This window comes from Tupaia chinensis, unplaced genomic scaffold (genome assembly GCF_000334495.1).
Source record: "Tupaia chinensis unplaced genomic scaffold, TupChi_1.0 Scaffold000275_1, whole genome shotgun sequence".
Classification (NCBI taxonomy): Eukaryota; Metazoa; Chordata; class Mammalia; order Scandentia; family Tupaiidae; genus Tupaia; species Tupaia belangeri.
This window is the reverse complement of record NW_006159757.1, coordinates 1,939,520-1,946,836: the sequence shown is the minus strand read 5'-3', so window position 1 is coordinate 1,946,836 and position 7,317 is coordinate 1,939,520.

The window sequence follows — 7,317 nt, the reverse complement described above, 5'->3', positions numbered from 1 at the left end:
TCTGGTGAGCGCATGCGCCCTATAGCAAAAATCTCTCAATAAATAAATAAATAAATAAATAAATAAATAAAATTTTCTGTTATGCTCTAAAAAAAAGAGAAAGAAATAGGAGTCTCCTATTTATATTCTACTCAGGTTTTAATACATATTGCTTGTCCATATTTTCACCACCTGGCAAGAAGGTCCAGAGGACTGCTGGTGTTCATTATACAATTACTGCTATTATTCTGTAGAGTTCATGGAGGACATGTAGTGCTAATACTAAAACGTTTTCCCAAAGTTTCTTCTTTCTTTCTTCCATGAGCAAGAGAGACAGAAAGACAGAGCGATGACATCCCAATGGGGTTTTGATGTTGTAATCCACCTCCAGTCTCACTCAGCACCTGGATCATGGGCACACACATGCTCAGCATAGCCATGGAAGTTTCTAGATGTCGCTTTAATAAACGACCCGGAGACGGTCTTCTCTACAGCACTTTATTTACCCCAGGCTCTGTACAGTCTTCTTCTTTCTCTCTTCCCCGCCCCAGGGCCTTATAAAGGGCCCCTGACCAATTGGCACGTTGGTCACGAGCACGGAAGCCAGTCCTCGAAAGAGGATTGGTTGCATGCGGTGTTCCCGTGCTCTCCACGCTCCCCACTGCCCTACTTCCTTAAAGTTGTTTACTGCATTTTGAAATAGGCGCTGAGGGCGATGGGTGGGGGCACTCCACACTAGATGTGAACCTGGAACTTCTCCTGTGGGTCAACCTTGCAGAGCAGTGTTTTACTGTAGTGCCACTGTCTGACCCCCTAAGATGGGACTTTCCAGTTTTTTTATTTTTTTGATATAGAGCATGTGTGCTCATTTGAGAGGGGGAGAGAAAGAGACACAGAGAGAGAGAGAGAGAGAGAGAGAGGTAAATCCTTCCCCCAGGGGGGTATGGCCATGCTACAATTCCTTCTCTCCATTCTCCTCTCAAAATATTGGGTATGTGGAATCCATCCATCTTAACTAACACGCCACTGGATGGCCCTTTTTTTTTTTTTCTTTTCTTCTCTTTCTTTTTTATTTTTTTACTTGCCAGAGGTCACACATACTTGTTAGAGAGAGACAGGGAGTATGGTGTTGGGGGGTGGGAGTGGGGCAAAGAGAAAGCATCCCTCCAGCGGGGCATGGTCATGCCACATTGCCTTCTCCATTTCTCCATCCTGCTGAGATTTGGGGCATGCATGCAAACATGACCAACGTGTTTGTCAAGCCACCACGGCTGGGGTTTGAACTACAGTCAGCCATGTGGAATCCAGCTCCCTTAACCACTGAGCTATGAAGCCAGCACTGGGACATTTTTAGAGTAAAAGACAGTTGTGATAATGCCCATCATCTATTTTAACCTTGCTATCTAGGAGATACTAAGATGAACTATGAAATAACTCATTTAAAAATAACCAGAGGGGCAAGAATAAATAAGTAAAACTAAGGGGTAGCTAGTAGAGCTTTGAAAAGAGCATGCTTCACGAGAGCAATTTCATCTTGTTCTATGACAAAGTGGCAGGCTCTGCTGACAGGGAGGAAGCAAGAGCTATAACCTACTCTCTTTAGTAAAGACCCCATTGCAGTATTTCATCATAGGCTGCGAAGAGGCAGTCCAGTTGAAGAACGGCTAGTTTCAGTTCTAGGTGCGATACCAGCATCAAGCCATTTCTCAAGCAAATATCCCCTTTCTGACCAAGAAAATTTGAAGATGCACCTTTTCCAGTGTATTAAAACCAAGAACAAACAAGCAAATCAATCCAGGAACACTTTTGATGTTCGTTATGTCAGTGGACTATAACTTAATAAAATTTTCACTGACAGGCAGATATAAAATAGCTGTCAATATTACAGATAATAGCCAATGATAACTTTTGACATTGTGTCCTTATTTGGGTAACGAAAAAACTGTAAATGTCTTAGAGTAAACAGGGTGTGTACAAATAAAACTATTAGTAAGACGTGACGATCCTGAGGTTAGAAAGAATGCCAACGTTAATTTCAGCAACGTTGAAGTCAGTTTTTTTTTTTATCATCAGAGGGCGCGTGCACTTGCTAGAAAGAGGCAGAGGGAGAAAGCATCCCCCAGCGGGACATGGTTTTACTGCAATCCCTTTATCTCCATTTTTGCAGACTGTCAGGATCTGGGGGAGAAACACACATGCATCTTGCATATTTTTCAAGCCACTGGGATTAGAATTTGAACCACAGTTGCCATGTGGGATCCAGCTCCCCTAACCACTAGGCTATGGGGCCAGGCCAAAGCCTGTGTTTTTAATCTTGAAGTTGTTTTTAATCCTTCCTTTGAGAATAAAAGTAATTTGAAAAGATATTTTAATACTTAGACTGCAACTTTTTAAATTTTTAAAAAATATTTTGAAGGTTTTTGCCATAGGGCACATGTTCTCACCACAGAAAAACAGAGAGACAGTGAGCAGGAAAGTAAGAAATCACCCCCTAGGGAGGATGGCCATGCTGTTATCCCTTCTCCTCCATTCTCTCCCTGGATTTTTTGGGCATGCGTGCACATGTGCCTGGTATGGTTTTAAAGCCACTGGGTCCAGGATTCAAACCATGGTTGGTCATGTGGGAATACAACACCTTAACCACTGTGCCAACTGCTGGTCCCTATTTAAAAAAAATTTGGTTTTAATTAAAAAAAGTTTTTTAGTTTTTTAAACTAAAATATCTTTTTATTTATAATTTTGTTATAGGTTACATGAACCTGCTGGGGAGAGAGAGAGGGACAGAGAGAGAGAGAGAGAGCACTTTCTAGGGGAGATGGCCATGCCACAATCCTTTCTCCTCCATTTTTCTCTCAGGAGTAACTCTCTCTCTCTCAGCCACTTAAAAATAATCTGTAAATATTATGCTTTTTATTCTCTTTTATATTGGGGGGGGGGTTGCTATAGGGCATGTGCACTTGCCAGAAAGACAGAGAGAAACAGAGAGACAGAAAGCGAGAAATCACCCCCCAGGGGGGATGGCCACACCGCAATCCCTTCTCCTCCATTCTCCTCTCGGAATCTTAGGCACGCACGCACAAGTCCAGCGTGAGTTTTAAGCCACTGGGTCCGGGACACGAACTGCAGTCGATTACATGGGAGTCCAGCGACATAGCCATTACGCTAACTGCTGGTCCCTTTTTATTCTCAAATATATAATCATGTACACATGTTTGAATAAAATCACAAGACAATTATTAAAATCAACAAACTTAACTTGCAGTTAAATATGCAGTTCCATATTTAAATTTTTTTTGTCAATTATATCAGTAATGCTTTTTATAGCAAATTTTTTCCTAACCCAGTATTTGGTCCATAACCACACAATGCATTTAGTGGCTATGCCTCTTTATTTTTTTAATCTGGAATAGTTCCTTGGCCTTTCTTTATCTTTTATAACATTGACATTTTTGAAAAGTACAGACTTCTTATTTTGTAGAAAGATCCCTCAGTTTAGATTTGTTTGATGCTCTATCGTGATTAGATTGAGATGATAAAGAATTCGCAAACCAATTTTTGTTATCAAACATAGTTATTTTCTGAACACAGTGCCCTGATCTCTGTCATAACTAGTTCCTCCCAGGACTTGCCGATTCTGGGTTACCTCCTCTTTTATAGCCTCTAAACTCTAATCCAGGGGTATCCTGATCTATGAAAGGCCAATTCCCTACTTATCCCCCGGGAGCTTTGGCCTATATAGCTTTATACTTCAGTGACAAAATAGAGAAAGGAATTCCCCCTCTGCAGCTAACTGAGGGTTAGCATGCCCTTTCTCTCTCTCTCTCTCTCTCTCTCTCTCTCTCTCCTTTCTTTCTTTCTTTCTTTTTTTTTTTTTTTTTTTAAAGATTTTTGCCATACAGTATATTTGCTCACCAGAGGAAATAAGTGAGAAATCCCTTCCCTGGGAGGGCGGCCACACTACAATCTCTTTTTCATTCTCCTCTCGGGATTTGGGGCACACATGTACATGTAACTGGTGCGTTTTTCTTTTCCTTTTTTTTTTCTTAAAGAAAAAGAAAAAAACAGTGGTTTCTTTCAAGTCTCCTGGTCTGGAACTCAGACCACAAAGTCCACCACGTGGGATCCAGTATCTTAACCACCAAACCACCTGCTGGCCCCTAACTCTATTTTTGTAAAAATGTTTTATTTGTCAGGGGGTCATGAGTTCACCAGAGATTGGCAGAGAAAGAGAGAGGGGAAAAAACAAACAAACAAAAAAACTCTAACGGACTGTGGTGACACTGCAATCCCTTTCTTCCATTTCTCCTTCCCATCAGGATTTTGGGCATGCACACACATGTACTCAGGGTGTTTTTGTGTTTTTTAAACTTCCAGGGCCAGGACTTGAACCATGGTTGACCATGTGTGATCTAGTTCCCAGTGCACAAGGCTTACCACTGTACTGTGAGCCAGATTGCATGTTAACTCTCAATGCCAGTATGAGGCTTGGGAGACAGATATCTTTCTTTCTTTCTCTTTCTTTCTTTCTTTCTTTCTTTCTTTCTTTCTTTCTTTCTTTCTTTCTTTCTTTCTTTCTTTCTTTCTTTCTTTCTTTCTTTCTTTCTTTCTTTCTATGTGCCATAACGTGTGTTTGCTTACTAGCTAGAAACAGAGCAAGAGAGAGAAAGCACCTCCAACGGGGCATGGTCACACTGTAATCTCTTCTCTCTTTCTCCATCTCATTAGGGCCTTGGGCATGCATACACACACACACACACACACACAGCACACCATGTTTCCAAAGACATCAGGGCTAGGATTCAAACCACATGGCTACTTCTGTGGGCTTTGGTTTCCTTAACCACCAGGCCGCAGCGCTGCCCCGACATCCTCCTTCTTGAGCTAAGACCCTGAAGTTGTCACACAGGATGAGCCTTTACCTTGGATGAGCCTTCAGTGTGAGCAGAAGTAACTGCAGTTTGCATTCATAGAGCCTCTGCGGTGACATGCAGTCTACATGACAAAAACCTCTGTACTCTATAATGAAGTACCCCTTGAGAGTTTTTTATTGCTCAAAGGAAGACAAAACCACTTTTTTCCCTAGAGGCTAGGACGCTCAAAAATAGGAAGTTCAAAAAAATGTGTGACTATGCATCATATACCCATGTGCCATGAATACTAACTACTTCACCCCAAAAATGCCATTGATTAACGAAATCCACTTTTTCACACCTTTGAGAAATATCCATCAGTTGCTCATTAGTAGGGAAAAGGCTATTAACTTTTCACTGGATATTAGTCTAGAGCCCGCTGATAACAGTCTGGTTCAAAGACTGCTAGTTGTCTGCACATATTCATTCTCTCCTTCCTTCCCTAAATTGTTGGGATAAGACTGCACAGTTCAAACAGTTTTCCCAACCTTTCTTGGAATAGGAGTAGCCAATGAGATGGAAGCAGAACCCATTTGCTCAGGGTTCTGGTTTATTCTGTCCTTTTCTCTTCTCCTTTTTCTTACCAGAAATGCAAATGCATTGATAAGCTTTGCAGCCAACACATCTGTCCACAAGGCAAGCAGAACGCATTTGCTCAGGGTTCTGGTTTACTCTGTCCTTTTCTCCTTTTTCTTACCAGAAATGCAAATGCATTGATAAGCTTTGCAGCCAACACATCTGTCCACAAGGCATCCTGAGGATGTGAGAGCAGACACAAAGAGAATAGGAACATTTACACCACCATGGCACTGTATTTTACCTGCCTCCCCACCTCTGGTCTTTATAAAGCTTAAGAGAAAATAATATTTTGGGACCAGCAGTTGGCGTAATGGCTATGTCCCTGGACTCCCACGTAGTCGACCGTGGTTTGAGTTCTGGCCCCGGTGGCTTAAACTCACACCAGGCGCATGTGCATGCGTGCCCAAGATCCCGAGAGGAGAATGGAGGAGAAGGGATTGCGGGGCGTGGCCATCCCCCCTGGGGGGTGATTTCTCACTTTCTGTCTTTCTGGTGAGCGCAGGTGCCCTATAGCAAAAACCTCTCCCCCCCCAAAAAAAAGAGAAAATAACATTTTATCTTGTTTAGACCACTGTTAGCTGGAATTTGTAAACCTTAACTCATAGCATTTTTTTAAAAGAATATTTTATTTAACTTTATTTATTTATTTGTTTGTTTATTTATTTATTTATTTTAATTTGACCAAAGAGGGACAGTGGCAGGGGTTGGGGTTGGGGGGTGGAGGGAGGAGAGTGAGAAATCAAGCTGCCAGGTCCGAGACTCAAACTGTAGTCAGTCATGTGAGAATCCAGGGACCTTAACCACCATGCCACCTGCCTTCCCCAACTCATAGCATGTTAATGTGCATTTCTCATGAACTTAAATGCTTATATCATCTTTACCACCATAGGGAAGAATATATTTTTGGAAGTAAACAAATATGTGAAAAAAAATTAAAGTGATCAAAAATACGTTTTAAGGAGATAGCTCTGTGGTCTGGTGGTTGAGGCAGCTAAATCCACATGGCCAACCATATAATTCAAGTCCTGGATGCAGCATCTTGAGAAACATGCCAGGTACACGTGCCAGTGTGTCCAAATCCCGATATGATAGAGAAATGGAGAAGGGGTTGAGGTGTGAGCAAGTCCCACGGGGGGTGCTTTCTCCTCTCCTTCCCTTTCTGACTCTGCCTCTCTGGCAAGGGCCAGTGCCCTCTGGCAATAAAGAAATAAATAAAAGCATATGTTGTAAGAGTAAGGCTTACCTTTAGTATAGTTCAATTCTACTTTTTTGTATGTAATCACCAGAACACCATTGTGCAAAAGCTTTTCTTGGTAATTCTAATTTTTATACACATATCTTCAATTTTTATCATTTTTATTTATCTGCTTTTTAATTTGCCAGAGGACCGGTGTACTCTCTGGAGAAAAGCGGCAAGAGACAAAGTGTAAAAGCACGCTTAGTGGGGAATGGTCATGATGTAATCCCTTCTCTTTCATCTCTCCCTGCCTTTGGGATTTGGGTATGCACACGCATGCACCTGATGTGTTTCTCAAGCTGCTGGATCCGAGTCTCAACTGTGCAGTTGGCCACATTGGATTCAGCTCACGTAAGCACCAAGTCACGGGTGGCTTCACAATTAAGAAAACAAAAAACAGGGACCAGCAGATGGTATAATGGTTATGTTGCTGGACTCCCATGTAGTCAACTGCAGTTCGAGTCCTGAACCCAGAGGCTTAAAACTCATTCTGGGCACATGTGTGTACATGCCCAAAATTCTGAGAGGAGAATGGAGGAGAAGGGATGGTGGCATGGACATCCCCCTGGGGGGGGTGATTTCTCACTTTCTGTCTCTCTAGCGAGTGCGCAT